The sequence below is a fragment of the Pteropus vampyrus genome, unplaced genomic scaffold (genome assembly GCF_000151845.1).
Source record: "Pteropus vampyrus isolate Shadow unplaced genomic scaffold, Pvam_2.0 Scaffold1000005394, whole genome shotgun sequence".
NCBI classification, from domain to species: domain Eukaryota; kingdom Metazoa; phylum Chordata; class Mammalia; order Chiroptera; family Pteropodidae; genus Pteropus; species Pteropus vampyrus.
This window is the reverse complement of record NW_011919796.1, coordinates 455-16293: the sequence shown is the minus strand read 5'-3', so window position 1 is coordinate 16293 and position 15839 is coordinate 455. Positions and strand designations below refer to the sequence as shown.

At 42.4% G+C, this 15839-nt stretch overlaps 1 long non-coding RNA gene across 2 annotated transcripts; it reads left to right on the top strand.

Moving 5' to 3' along the window:
- Positions 1-3862: 3862 nt before the first annotated feature.
- Positions 3863-15370, top strand: LOC111735688. Of its 2 annotated transcripts, none has more exons than XR_002778920.1 (3): positions 3863-3924; positions 4406-4560; positions 12284-12470. It is a non-coding gene; the product is annotated as an uncharacterized LOC111735688 (long non-coding RNA). The 2 variants fall into 2 exon arrangements; XR_002778921.1 differs by lacking the exons at positions 3863-3924; positions 4406-4560 and adding exons at positions 9351-9776; positions 15230-15370 and having other exon boundaries at positions 12284-12356.
- The last annotated feature ends 469 nt before the right edge of the window (positions 15371-15839 follow it).

The window sequence follows — 15839 nt, the reverse complement described above, 5'->3', positions numbered from 1 at the left end:
ATTAAAGCTTGGTTAAGTTCGGTTGGATTACGTAGAATGTTTTTGAAAGTTATTAACATAAACTATATATGTTTTAGCTGGGTCTACAAAAATAAGTTTAATTTAGCTATGTTACAAAGTATATAATGAAAATAGCTTTGATTTTTCTTGATATTTTGTATATTAGCAAAATTCAACATATTTTTTGGGTTTGCGATCATAGTTTTATCTAATAAAATAGATACTAATAAAGATTTTTAGGTCAACTATTTAGCAATAATTATTTGTACATGTACATTTAAAAGTTTTTTCTAGGTGTCTCTGGTGAGCTGAAACTTTTAAGGTTTTGTTATTTAAATTAAGTGATGGTCATTCATAGTTTTACACCTGCACGGGCAACATCTAAGGGTTCCCGTTTTTCTATATCATTGCCAATGTTTGTTATTTTTGGTGTTCTCAATTACAGCCATTCCAGTGTGAGTGAAGCTGCATCACATTGTAGTTTTAATTGGCATTTCCATCACGACTGACGATGTTTAACATCTTTTCGTGTGTCTGTTGGTCAAATCGTAGGTCTTCTCTGGAGAAGGGTGTAATCAAATCCCTTGTCCATTTTAAAATTCTCCCGTTTGTCTTTTTGTCAATGACTTTTAAAAGTTCTTTCTTCTGGATAACAGACTCTGATCAGAGATATAATGTGCAACTATTTCCTTCCATTCTGCAGCCTGTCTTTTCACTTTCTGGGTAGCTCCTTTTGATGCACGTAAGGTTTTCATTTTGAGGACATTGAATTTATTTATTTCTTCTTTAGTTGTTTCTGTTTGGTGTCTGTTCTAAGAAAACATTCGTAAAATCGAGGTCATGAAAATCTATCTCTGTTTTCTTTGAGAGTTTATAATTTTACTTTGTCTATGTAAGCCGTTTATTAATTTTGAATTAACTTTTGCATGTGCCGTGAGGTTAGGATCCCATTTCATTTCTCTTCGTGTGGATGGCTGCTTGCCTGGCTCCATTTTTGAAGAGACCCTTTTTTAGCCATTTTAATGTTGTCCGCCCTTGTCAAAAATCAATTGACTGTAGTTGTGTGGGTTTATTTCTGGGCTTTCCATTCAGTTTCATTGATCTATCTGTATCTCTTTATGCCAGTGTCACAATGTTTTAATCACTGTCGCTTTCTATTAAGAATTAAAATTGGGAAGTATGAGCCTCCAACTTTGATTTTCTTTTTGAAGAGTGTTGCAGCTTTTTGGGGTCCCTGGAAATTTTATATAAATGTACATTTTCCCCAAAGACCTCTAAATTTTCATAGGAATCATATCGAATCTGTGCATCAGCTATGTACTATTGCTATCTAAACAGTGTTAATTCTTTCCATTACCATGAGAAGGCTTCAATTTTCAGTGTACGAATCCTGCAGTTTGATTAAATCCATTTCAAAACATTTCAAAACAGTGACATTATTTAAAATGTGATTATTTACTTAAATTCTTCTCAAGATTATTCCTTGCTCACATATGAGTAAAACAGATTGTGGTTTATTGATATTTAGTCCTGTAACTCTGCCAAAATTGTTTACTTGCTCTAATACCTTTTTTTTAAGTTTTGTAGGAAGTTCTATATCTAAAATGTTAATGGTTTAGAGGGCTAAGATAAGGGTTGGGGCTGGGATGAAGTTTGGGGCTGAGTTAGGGGTTCAGGTTATGCATTATAGTTTGGTTATGGTTTACGGTTACCGTTTATGGTTATGTGTAGTTTACTGTTTTTCGTGATAGATTACGGATTACATTTAGGGTTTCTAGATATGTCATGTTGGTTATGGTTTATGGATATCATTTATGGGTAATGCATTATGGTTATAGTTTGAGGCAGGACAGGGCAAACTTCCCCGAGTGGGGGGAGACAACCCCTCCCCTGAGAGAAGAGTAGGTTCTTTGGTGGAAAGTGTAGAAAGAATTCAACATGCATACCATAGTTAGAGTCAACAGGAAAGTTTATTGTAAAAAGGGGAAAAGCAAAGACTAGAAATAGCAAAGACAAAAAGCCAAGACAAGGAAAAAGCTCCGTGGATTGTGGGTAAGTCTAGTTTATATTTCATTCTTTTGTTCCCGTGAGTTAGAGTTTAAAGACTTTGTTTATCCATTTCCTTCGCTATGGACAAACATTGAGAAAGGTTAAGAGTTTACAGCGTGAAAAGCCTGCTGGCAGTTCCCAGCCATTCATCCACAGGTTGTCTATGGTTTTAGACACAGGGAATAAATGATTTGATTTTGTGTAGGGCAGACACTTAAAGGCTCTGTTTTTCCTGTTTCCCCTTTACAGGTGTGGGAGATGGGTCGTTAGCAATTCCAGCAGAAATCTTCCTTTGCTCTGCAGGTGCCCTCGTGGCCTGACCACCGAGCGGATGAGTCTCTGAATGTAGCTCGATTTAAGATTTTAATTCTCTTCCCACTTCCTTACTTTAGTTTAGCATTATGGTTAGGATTTTGGTTATGGTTTACAGTGATGGCTACAGAGGGTTAAAAATGGGGTTGAGCTCCAGGGGCGTGTGGGTGGAAGGATGGGGTGGACCTGCAGGGAAATGCACAGCACGGCCTTCAAATGTCCAATCGCAAGGGCTCAGGCTAAACCAGGCGGTGGTTTGGATCAGTCCGCCAGTGTGAGGTGAGGGCCTGGGGTGCCTTGAGGTACTGAGAGACAATGGGGAGGAGCCAAGGGACGGGTCCTGGGTCAATCCGTCAATCAGTGTGGAACAGCCTTCACCAGTGTCTGGTCTTCAGGCTGTGTGCATTTACAGTGGGTCACTCAGATCAAGAGACCCCCACGGAACCCTCACAGTTCTGCTTGACCCAGCGGAAACCCACGTAGAGCAGGTGGCTTCTCGTGCACGCAGACACGGCTTCACCTTTTCAAGAATCCCACGAAGTTTCTTGAGGCTTCTGGTGGCTCCACTGTGCTGAGGCAGTTCCTGGACTTCTGCAGACCCTCGGAGCTGCTAGGAGAAGCTTTATGTCCCAGGCGTGCTGAGGGGTGACAATACGGGGTGTCAGTCTTTAGAGGACTCGGGAGAGGAACCAGCTCGGTGTGGAAAATTCTTCTTCTTTTATTTTAATTTCGTGGTGTCAGGTAGTGAGGATGAAGAGTACTGAATGCAAGCGTGTCTATCTTTTGCTTCATAGTACAGAGGAGTTAAAGATATTAGAGTGTATTGGTCTGAATGCAATGGGAATTGCTTCTACCTTAATTCTAACCTGCCTTGCCCCAGGCTAACGGCTCCTTCCATAGATATGCTAATCGAGTTGAGTCCTGTGTGAACAAAGAGCTTTGGAGGTTTCCTGCTCTTCCTTAAACCTTCAGAGGGAAAGGAAATTAACTTTGTCCTAACGTAAGGCTGGTTCTTGCAGAATGGGAACGAGGAAAACCGTAAAAAAAATCTGTGAAAAGGAGTATTGTAGGGGGTTTGTGAGGTGACATCTTGGGAGAGGAAATTTTATAGACAGTTAAGTTGAATGAGATTGGAATAAGTTTCACCAAGGAAAAAATTTAAATATCAAGAGAAAACTTTTGTAGAAGCAGAGTTGAGTTATTCTTTCTTTAGAAGGACAAAGTTTTCCTGCATCCTTCTGCTCCAGATAAGATATTAGGAAAAGTTTTCTGCCTAGAAATCAAAGACTGCTTTCTTAAAATAGTTTTCCGTCTTAATCAACTGCTCGATGACTTAAGAGATAATTTCTTCAATCCTAAGAACCAAAGTTTTGCTTTGTCACTTATTAAGTGAATCATTTAATATCGTTTTAGAATAATATACTAAAGAAGAAAATGAAGGTCTAGAGTGTTTTTGAAAGCACAGACTGCTTCTGTGGCTCCAAGGCCCCCTCGCCAAGGACAAATACAAATCGTAAATGCCTTTTCACAAAAACTGAGAGGAAACATTAGCTATGTTCACAGGTAAACTTAATTATTCACCTGCCGGAAGTAGTTTAGCTACAACTCTCCTTTTAGATAATCTTATCCTTCTTGTCCAGTCATTTTAAAATGAAGGTGTGGGAGTTCAGAACAGGTCCCCCAGAGATGTTCAGATTGTTTCCAGCTAAGGGAAAGTTCATCTTCTGGCTGATGAGAAACTACTGCCCCATCCTTTAATTATCCAGAACTAATTGCCCATATAATAGGAGACCCTCAGCCAGCATCTCCATCCGACCCTCCTATAGGGCTGGGCAAAGTAATGACCCTTTGAAACTCCCCAGGCACCTTACCATATCCCTAGCTCAAGATGTCTTATATGCCCAAGTCGTCATTGTATTATTCCTCTATCTCTCTTGCATGTGGAGTCTCTGACTCTCACGTGGGTGGGGTTCTCATACATACGAATGCATTAAATCGCATTATTTTCTTGCGCTCATCTTTCTCACATCTATTTGATTATTAGACCAGACAGGAGAGCCTTGAGGGTGAAGGAAAATGTATTTCTCCTCGGCAGTTGGCACCGTGAGCAAGATCAACTCATCGCTGGGACACCTCACTTTCCTGTGATGCCGCTGCAGATGAAGAGATGCTCGGGCATCTGACACAGGCCGGCGGAAGGTAAGGATTCTTATCATGGCAGCACATCCCCAATTCTTAACGACAACCTGAAATTTTATGTCCTAAAATACCTGCTTAGTCCCTGTTAGGTCGGAAGCTCCAAAACATACAATGTGGGCTAAACGGCGGTTATGGCTGGGGTCCTATGAGACGGCCGCAGCCCCTAGGGAATCGAAAACCTCAAATTACAATGCCAATGACGAGGAAGATTCCAATCAGCTGGCAATTGGAGTCCTGTGTCCAGGTCTGATCCTGGGGGCGTCTGCCTCTAAACTCCCTGGTTATGGCTCTGGGGGCCATCTCCAGGTTCTGAGGTTTAGTCCATAGTCCAGCTGTGCATCTATGTTGGAGACTCGTGGTCCGGTGGGTCTGGCTGTAGTGTCCAGGTCCAGCTCTGGCTCCAGAGTCTCGTGTCTGTAATCTGGGATCCTGGGTCTGTGGTCCAGTGTCAAGCCTCTGGCATCTGGTGTCCTGCATCCTGGGCATTGTTCCTGGGTTTTGATTGGGGCATAGCTTTGGATCTAGGTTCTGTGGTCTGCCGCAGGGTCCAGGTCTTGCGGTCTGGGGGTCTGTCTTTGAATGCGGGGTCCACTTTGGTGTCCAGGTTCCAGGATCTGTATCTGGGGTCCCGATTCTGGCTCCAGCCAGAATCTGGTATTTTTCAGTTAATGGTCATTGGTTCCCGTTAGTCAACAACACGGTGCAGTGAAGGGGGTAGATACTTTATTGAGTATAAATAGCTGAATCGTGATAAAGCACAGCTATGAGAACAGCAAGGCTGTGGAGCGGCTCAGTAGAGCTTCAGGTCAGTCATGAAGCATCATGGCTGTGGGAAAGCATGGCTGTAAGGAGGGCCTAAAGCGAGGTGACTCTGGGGCCTGTTCCCTCTAAAGCGAGAGCTCTGCTCTACGAGCTCCGATGTCATCAGATGCTTTGCTCCGCTCTCGCAAGACAATTTCAGCTTCAGTCCTGGAGACAGGCAGGTCAGTGAAAGCTTCTCCCTGAAGTGTGGTTTACATGAAGTACCCCTTGGTAGAAAGGCTGCTAGGCTCTTTTTTAAAATTTGAGCCCAGATAAGCACCAGGAACCCTTCTTATTAGGCAATTTTTTTTCCTCAATGTTTACATGTCATGTGTTATATGAGGGGCACAGGGGCTCCTGAGGTTGGGAGCTAGGGGATACACCCTCCTAAGAGAGATGTCTCAGTTTTTGCTCCAGGCAGCTTGAAGGGTAGTTACGTCAGCATATGGGTAAGGACAGACCCGGAGAGGATTTCTCCTCCATCCCAGATGCAGCCAGCATTTGAGGATTAAAGAGGGTGCCCAGAAAATGAGATAGTAGAGAGTTGGTGAGGTCTCCATCCCCGTTTAGCCCAGTGTGTGAAGGGCCCAACAGGTCCTTGGGGGACCCGTGAGGAGAGACCTAGAGGTGAAAGTCTCCATCGTCTTCATCCACGTGGGTAACTGGTGTAGATGTAAAAACTTTCTAAACCTGTAGAGAACACATATGAGAGTTTATTTGAGCAAAACTGATGACATGTGCCACAGAGCAAGATCTCAGATCCTGTAGGGAATCGATTTTGCTACTCCTTTTAGGCAGTTATGATTATGGAAAGCACATAAGAAAGATTACACGTATGTGGTGAAAAGCAAAGCGGGATGGATACAGAATAGCTCACCAGATTGTGTGTTCTTCGAGGGTGAATAACCCCTTCAAGGGGATTTACTGTTATTTGAAAGCTCTGTTTATGTAGTTGGAGAACACCAATGGTCAGGACTTTCTTAAAGGTTTTACTAAAGAAAGGGTTGGTGTGGCATTGTGACTATCGACTAGGGCCCGTCCAGGTAGGGATCTGTGATCTGATTACCTTGTGAAGTTAATTTCCATAGAACCTTTTTTCCCTCCCACTTGCATAGGGGCCAGTAGAGACCTGGAGGCAATTTCTCTAACTCAGTTCTAGCATGTGTGTTAGGGGCAGACGGGGCGCCTGGGGGATGGGAGAGTGGAGACTTGGAGGCGGTTTCTCCATTCCAGTACAAGGCCAATATGTGAGGGCATAAGGGGCACTGGCAAACATGGGAGGAGCGACCTGAAGCCAGGGGGGACAGTCTATTGTTAAGCTACAGTGCACGGAAAAGTGAAGCCTGGGATGCTGTGTGTCCTCTACTGCAGGGTCCCAACCGGGCCCTTCTTCATTAGGACTGAGTAGGGATTTGGGGAGAAGGGTCGCCTTTCAAAGGACCCAGCAGAGATACGGCTCGATATGGAAAGTTCTTCCTTTTCTTATTTTCATGTTTGGTGTAAGATAGGTAAGGAGTAAACATAGGTTTATCTATTTCTTGTTTCGTATTCTAGAAGAACTAAGGTATTCTGAGTCTTGCCCATATTATGGAGGAGTTGCCTCTATCCTAATTTCCCCTTGCCTTTCCCCCTTGCTGACAGCCATCATAGGCATGCTAATTGCTGTAAAATGGGTGCCTATTTCTGGGTGGAGCAAACACTGAGATTTGAATATTTCCCGCTCTTATCTGGATTCCACCTCTTTCCCTACCCTCGATAAAAGATGTTTAAACTCGAACGACAAGTGAAGTTGAATTTGAGAAATCTAGTGAGCACTTTTCTTCTGTCACCAGGTTGGCTAACGGTTGGGATCCCACTAGCTCCTGTAAACTGCTGCAGCCGAGAGGTCACGAACGTCTGTTGGCAGAGGAGAGCAGTATTTTTATTTTCCCTGTCAGTCTTTGATCCATCTCTGCAGGGTTTGGGAGAATTTAGAAGTGCTGCCAGTCTGTTCATACATTCAGATTGTTGTCAAAAAATATTTGTGAAGCTAACGTCTTGGACTTAAAGTCTCAAGGTCTCTCTCTCTCTCTCTCTCTCTCTCTCTCTCTCTCTCTTTAACTCATCGCCAGAGATGGTATTTTTTTCCTTCTTTTGTGTTATTATTACTGGAGAATGGGGTCCTCTCCTGGCACGTTGTCCAGGTTCTTGATGTCCTGAACAAAGAATTGAGTAAGACACCGAAATACATTAGAAAAGTTTTTCTTAGGACGGAAAGTACATTTCCAGACGTGGAAGCAGGCCTGAGCAAGAGAAGCGTGGTAGCCAAGTAGCCAAGACTTCAGGGTTTTTATCCCTTTTTGCTGTGTTTGGTTACTTAGACTGGGCTTCCTTGATTGACAAGGAAGATTGACAGCACCCAGTGAGTCATCATTTTGCGTTCTGAACATGTTTGTTCCCAGCATTCAGTCTGTTATAATATGAATGAACTTCCAGGCATAGGCAGCATATTATAATGATGGTCTAATGAGACCCATGTGAGTGAAGGGCTTTGGGGTCTTCATTGCCCTTGTGCCAGTCACTGGCTTAAACTGGTACCTGATTCTCTGCCTACTGATTTCTTTGTGTGAGTGAAGAAAAAAAAAAAGTGCCTTCTGGCTTGCTTAATTGTGGGTGGATTAGGGTGGACCCCGTCTAGGATAGGATGACCTCCGTGTCTTTGCGGGCAGACCCGAAACCCCCTAACTGTCCTGCCTACCTCTTTTCTAAGAGCCACGAACCACCTTATTAGTATGGATTGTTGTAGCCGCCAGCCCCCGAAAGACACACGGACCACCAGAAATCAGTGAGTTATAGGAAACAGGCTCTTTATTCAGACAGCTGGGTCTGCCAGAGGTACGCAGACCCCAAATTAAGTAGCCCCGAAATGTAGAGGTACAGGGTTTTTAAGCCCTAAATCCCATTCCTCATTCTGTGTTAAACACAAAGGTCTATTTTTCTCCTATTCACTACCTGCCAACCCACAGGTCAGGTGTGCAAGCAGGGGTACAGAAGCAGAAAGCTTATTGTTAGAATGTTATGTTCCCATGGGTGATAGCCTGTGTTCCCATGAGCGATAGCCAGTGTTCCTATGGGCTATAGCCAAGCAGTAATTTTCCAGCCAGCACAGGATGTTGAAGAAGGGGAGGTCTCTTCTTCTGTATCTGCTTCCTGTTTAGAATGGCCATAGTCCCTGACTACAGGGGTTTCATGGAACTCTTTCCCTTTCTGCCTCAGTCAGGGTGGGGTCTTGGTTTCCTTGCTGAAGTGCCACCTCAATCCCTAGACAAGGAAAACAAGATACAAACTTATTATTTAAATCATACATCTATTAATTTCTATTATTGATTTGCGTATTAAGTGAGTAAAGGGAAACAGGCTCAGTTAATACAATTCTTAAAGAGCAAAAAGAAAGACTTTTGGCTTAAAGTCCCCTCCCCTATCAGACTCTTAAGGGCCCTGCCTGGCTTAACATCATTTCTTCTTAACAATGGTCTGATGATCCTTATCAATAGTCAGAGGATCTGAGTCGCCAGGGCAGTTACCAGGATTTGAGGGAGAGGGCCTTTTTTTTCCAGAGAAAGAAGGGAAGAAATCCTAACTAGGTTTACTAAAAAGATGAACTCTGCAAGAGATGTCCTACTTCATTTCCTGCTAAAAGATTAAGAATTTTAAAAGTGATGTCTTGTCTCAAACCCAGGTGTGGCTTCTGCAGGCAGACTTTGCTTTTTTTCATTAAACACGTTGGAGAAGGTTTTCCAGACTTTTGGAAGCGCCATTGTGGGGAGGTAGTCAGTGTACCTTTGCAGCCCCCAGGTGGTGGGTGGTGGGACTTCCATGGGAGGCAATGGCCAGGAGAAGGTTTGCGTGCAAGCATTGCTGTGGGGTGTTGGGTAGAGGGTTGAACTTCACAGCACCCAGAAGAGCAATGGCTTTGTGTGGAAAAGTTTTGGTTATGTGATTTTTAACTTGAGGGATAAGATAGTGAGGGTGACTAGCACTAAAGATTAGTCAATCTATTTTTTTGCTTCACATTATAGAGAAACTAAAGATGTTCCTGTTCTTTTGTCTACATGTAATGGGGAATTGCTTCTACCATAATTCCAGTTTGCCTGTCTCCCAGGCTAAGTGCTCCTGCAATAGATATGCTAAATAGTGGAAAGTGTTCCAGAACAAAGAGATTTGGAGATTTGGCGGGCTCTTTTTCAGATCCTGCCTTTTTCCATGCCCCTCCTCCCTCGCTGATAAAAGATGCTTAGGCTTGAAGGTGTACTGCAGTTGAACGTGAGAAAACTAGAAAGTCGCCATTTTGTCGTGGCGCCAGGAAAATTAATTGTTGGGATATTATCTCCTGGAAACTACTGTAGCTGAGATATCTGGGACGTGTGTCGGCAGAGGTAAGCAGTATATTTGTTTACCCCGTCAGCCTTTTTGCTCGATTTCTGCACGGTCTGGGAGAATTTAGAAGAGCTGGCTGACTTTTTCCCCTCCAATACATTTAGATGTGCATGAAAACTATTGGTGGAGGCAAGCTATTTGCACTAGGTGACTCCCAGTTTTCTATATTGAAACTGTCCTCGCAGTGGTTATGGTTTTCTGTGCTTTCGTCTTTCGTGCTGTTATAAGAAGGAAATACCATGGGGATAGGAAGCCTTGGCTTCTTTAGCTAAGCTGTAAACAGCCTTAATTGTTTTTGTCTTTGCTAAAGTTATTCTTTATTAGAAAATCTTTTAATTTGGAAAATATTTATGGAAACTCATGATCGCAATTGCTTCATTAATCTTGGTGGAAATACCACATTTTAAAAATGAATGGATAGAAGCAAAATGAAGTATTAAGCTTTTGAATTAATACTTCAAAATATACTTGTTCTGGGCTGAGTAAGTAAAAAATGGAATAAATCGTTGGGGTTACATTGTGTAGGGTGCATCTTACATTTTTTGTTTTCCTGGTTTCCTCTTATGGTAAGAGTAAACATTAACAGTATGGACCAAAAGTTGTTAGTAATCTCTGCAGGAAATTTCGTTCTGTAGGTTTCTCCTTGTCTGGTCTTAGGGGTGATCTGCCAGGTTCCCTAAAGGTAGCAGTACCTTGTGGATTTTGGAAACAGCCTTGTTTAATATTTACCAATTTGTCTAGTTCTCCTGCCTTATCCGTTATTAGATGTTGGAAGAGATTTTAAAGGATGTAAAAGGTGATTAGAAGTCTGACAAAAATGGAAGCTGATTTTGTAAAGTCAGATCAGAACTACAAGGACAGTGTCAGCATCTTCCAGGGGCTTCCTGCTGAGTCTGTTAGAAATGCAAGCACAGGCCAGTACTGCCTGAGGCAGTTTGAGTCAAACTAAGGAAAAGTAATTGAGAGGGTCACTTTTAAAAATGGCAAGTCTCCTTTGTCTATCCCTAATTGTCTTTCCCTGTCCCTCTTAAAAATGTGGAAGAAGTACTAAAAAAAATTTGCGTAATCACCTTATAAGTAGACTGGAAGGAGCTCCAAGCTAACAGCTTCTATAGAGATGATAATTGGTGGAGAAGTTTTGGCTGAAGAGAGATTTGGAGATTCCAGCTCTTTAGTAGACCTTGCCCCTTTCCTCGCCCCTTCCCCATTTCTTTGTGGTAAAAGATGCCCGCGCTGAGATTTTCTGTTAAGTGGATTTGTAAGATAGGATTTTTAAGATTCCATTAAGTGAATTGAGAAAACTAGAAAGCTGCCATCTTGTTATGGCAGCAGGGGAGTTCACGGTTGGGATGCTGCTAGCTCCTGGAAACAGCTGTAGCAGAGCGATGATGTTGGAGTGTTGGCAGAGGTAAAAAGTATCTTTGTCTGTCCTGTCGGCCTTTGTGTTCTGTATATGCTGGGTTTTGGAGAATGTCGAAGTGCTGCCAGTCTTTTTCCTCTAATACATTTAGGTGGGCACGAAAAATATTAGTGAAAAGAGTGCTTGGACTTAGTTTCCTGCCATTTTGATGAGGGCCCATTGTAAAAACACAGGTCCTCATTTTCTATCCCCGTTCCTCTTTTCCCTGTCTCAAAAGCTGTGAAAAATAACTAAAAGATCTTAGCATAATCACCTTAGCAATAGACAGGCACCAAGAAGTATAGGAGTGAAAAACTTTCCAATATATCAGTCACAGGGAAGTGATATCTTCAGGCGCCAGCCCCCAGGAAAGCACTGACAGCCACCAGGATGCAGATAACGAAGCTACCTGCTAGGCCCTGTTTGATCTAAGAGTTACCCTGGAAACATTTATCTTTGTGTAAGATGTTTGCAGCCAACATCTGCTTTCTGTAATCTGCTCGCTAGCTTGTTCAGCAGACCAGCAGGATATGGTCTTAAGCTTCATAAGCTGCTTCCTCTGTAAGTTCCGGGCTTATCTCCTCTGACCCTACATGGTAGAGAGTCAGTCGCCGGCTGGCTAATAAAGGCTCACAATGCATCTCAATTCCGTGGGTCTTAGAATTGATCGCACCCCAATAGTAGGAGCCCAGTAAACAGCTTTGACCTGCCTCCCACTTTCTACCATTGCTTTCTGGGATGCCTCAATAAAATTTACCTGCTGAGCTCTTCTCATTTTCATGCTTAAGACTTGTTTATCTATCTTTTGCTTCATAATATACAGAAACTAAAGATGTTTGTGTCTATATCTAATGGGGAATTGCTTCTACCATAATTCCAGTTTGCCTGTCTCCCAGGCTAAGTGCTCCTTCAGTAGATATGCTAAATAGTGGACATGTCTTCCAGAACAAAGAGATTTGGAGATTTGGCGGGCTCATTTTTAGATCTCGCCTTTTTCCATGCCCCTCCTCCCATGTCGATAAAAGATGGTTGGTCTTGAAGGTATATTTTGTTGAATTTGGGAAAACTAGAAAGTTGCCTTTTTTTTTTTTTTTTTTTTGTCTCCAGAATTAATGGCCGGGATACTACTAACTCCTGGAAATTGCTTTGGCTGAGAGATGTTGGACATGTGGCCCAAGAGGTAAGCAGTATGTATATTTGTTTACTCTGTCAGCCTTTTCGGTCGATATCTGCAGGGTTTGGGATAAATTAGAAGAGGTAGCCGAGTTTTTTCTCTTTAATATGTGTAGGTAGATGGGCACGAAAACTATTTTGAAGCCAAACTACTTGCACTTAGTGTCTCCCAGTTTTCTTTACTGAAACTTTCCTCGCGGAGCTGGTTATGTTTTCCTGTGTGTTTGTATTGTCTGCTGTGATAAGGAAATACTATGGGGATAGGAAGTCTGGTCTTTCTTGGCTAAGCTGTAAGAAGCCCTATTGCTTTATGTCATTGCTAATGTTATTGGGTTGATGATCAATTGTTTGTATTGAAAAACCTTTTATTTTTGAAAATATTTTTGGAAACTCACGATAGCAATTTTTCATTAATACTGTTAGGAATAAGAATAAATGGATAGAAGCAAACTGAATTATTCTTAAGCTTTTGAATTACTTCTTCACCTTTTTGGGTATTATAATCGATGGTAATATCAACATCAGGGTAAAAAGGTGGAAGGGAAAAAACAAGTTTCCCAACAAGGCGTAACTTTTAAGAAATATCGTTAATAGAACATTTGGAGAATCAGTTTTGATCTCTTAGTCTGGACAAGGCAAGTCAAGAATGGAGTAGATTGTAGGGTACATCTTAAATTTTGTTTTCCCGTTTTCCTCTTATGGTAACTGTAAACATTAACAGTATGGACAAACACTTTGTATTATTCTCTGCATGAATCTTCCTTTGTTCTGTAGGTTTCTCCTTGTATGGCCATAGGGATGATCAGGCAGTTTCCGAAAGGTAGCAGTACCTTGCAGGGTCTGAAAACAGTCTGGTTTAATAATCACTAATCTATGTAGTTCTTCTGTCTTATCTCTGTTTCAGAATGTTGGAACAGATTTCAAAAGATGTAAAAACATCAGAAATCTGACAAAAATGGAGGACGATTTTTCAAAGCCCGATCATAATTACAAGGAAAGTCTCAGCATTTTCTAGGGTCTCCCTGCTGAGTCTATCAGAAATGAAAATACAAGCTACTACCGCCTGAGGCATTTTGAGCCAAAGTAATGGAAAAAATTTGAAAGTGCCAGTTTTTAAAACACAAAGTCTTATTCGTATGTCCCTAATCCTCTTTTTGTGTCCTTACAAATTGGGAAGAAGTACTAAAATACCTTAGCGTTATCACCTTATCTGTAGACAGGAAGAGGCTACAATCTAACATCTTCCACAGATATGCTATTTGGTGGAGTAGTTCAGTCTGAACAGAGATTTGGAGAATCCCTGCTCTTTCTTAGATCCTGCCCCTTTCGACGCCCTTTCTCCCTCTGTGGATAAAAGATTTCTGCTTGAAAGTTCAGTTAAGTGGATTTGAGAAAGAAAGCTGCCATCTCGTAATGGCACCAGGAGAATTCATGTTTGGGATACTGTTAGCTCCTGTACACAGCTGTAGCAGCAATGATGGAGGAGTGTTGGCAGAAGTAAGCAGTACCCTTCCTTGTTCACCCTGTTTTCCTTTGTAGTATATTTCTGCAGGGTTTTCGAGAATGTGAAGTGCTGTCAGGGATTTTCCTCTAATACATTTAGATGGGTGTGAACCATTAGTAAAAGTGAGAACTTGGACTTAGTGACTCACACTATTTATTGAAAGTTTCCTGCCTGTTTGAAAAGGGCCACTTTTAAAAATACAGGTCTCCACTGTGTATTCCTGTTCTCCTTTCTCCCGCCTCCTTAAAAATTGCGAAAAATAAAAGATCTCAGCAATAGACAGAAAGGCTCCAAGTAGGAGCCCAGTAACCAGCTTTGACCTCCCTCCTACTCTGTACCATTGCTTTCCATGTTGCCTCACTACAACTTACCTGTTGAGCTCTTCTCATCTTTATGCTTATGTAAATTCCACGTGAGTGTATAATAAAAATCCTAGTCCCAGTCTGCATTGTTAGGTCTAAGTTAGAAGTGGTGTGAGTTCATCGTCTCCTGTAAAATTCGGTTGGCAGTAAAAAAACATTTGTGAAGCTAGCTCTTTGTGCGGATTTGACTGGCCGTTTGGTCTCAGGAGGAGTTCGGGTGCAGCGGGGTAGAGGGTGGGGTCAGGCATGAGGTGAGGTTTTAGGATCAGCGGGACAAGAGTTCTGGGAATGCTGGTCCTGGGACAATTTGCCAGTCTGTGAACTCAGGCTCGAGGGATGTGGTCGGTTCCTGGGCTAAATCCAACGCGATCTCTCCATGCTTTTCATCGCCTACCTTTGAGTCACATTCATGTGACCGAGCATGGACACATGTGACCTGGCATGACTCTTCCCGTTCTTGCGACCCAGCATGAACCACGTATTCTTTCTGCAGGCAGACTTTGCTCTTCATTTTTATTAAGCACTAGAGAAGTTTCAGGAGGCTTTTTTCGTGGTTCCATTGTGGTGAGGCAGTCAGTGTCCCTTTGGCTCCCCCAGGTGGTGTGTGGTGGGACTGCCATGGGAGGGAAAGGTTATGAGAAGCTCCCTGTGTGCAAGGAATGGTGTGGGGTGTGGATAGTAGGTTGATCAGAGGAACTAGGAGAGGATTGTTTTGGTGTGGAAAACTCCGGTTTTTGTTATTTGTGATGTAAGATAGTAAGCGTGCCTAGAAGCACTAAAATTGGTTTATCTATTTTTTGCTTTATATTATATAGCAACTGAAGATATTTGGGTCCATCGGTGTACAGGTAATGGGAAACCGCTTCTATCTTAATTCTAGCCCGCATTTCCCCAAGTCTAACAACAACTTTCATAGAGATTCCGATTGATGGAGACAGTATTTGTGAATAAAGAAATTTGGAGAGTTTGGATCCTGCCTGTTTTCATCCCTCCTCCCTCCCTCGTTTTTTAAAGATGCTTGGGCTTGAAGGAGCATTTAGATTGGATTTAAGAACTAGAAAGCTGCCATCTGCTTAGGCACCAGGAGAATTAATGGCTGGAATACTGCTATCTCCTGAAAACTACTGTAGGTGAGAGAGACCACAGGTGTGTTGGCAGAGGTAAGCAGTGTATCTATCCCATCAGCCTTTTAGTATATTTCTGCATGGTTTGGATGAATTTAGAAGAGTAGCCAGTCTTTTTTACTAAGATGTTAAGATGGTTGTAAAGAAAATATTTGCGAAGCCAGCTACTTGGAATTAGCCACTCTCGGCTTCCTTTATTGAAACTTTCTTTTCATGGGTGGTCATTGTTTTCTGTGACTGTGGCTTTCGTGTCATTTTCATAAAAAAGGAGATGCCTTAGGAGATGAGAAATGTAAACACAGGCCACAACTGCCTGAGCAGACCGAGCTAAACAAACAAAGAACATGGAAAGGGCCACATTAAAAAATACAGACTACAGTTTTCTAGCCTGCCTCCTTAAAAATGGTGAAGGAAAGATAAAAAAGCTTTGGTTATAATCATATTAGTAGTAGACACCGAAACTGCTAACATGAGCCTGGTAACCGATCTCGGTCCTCCTT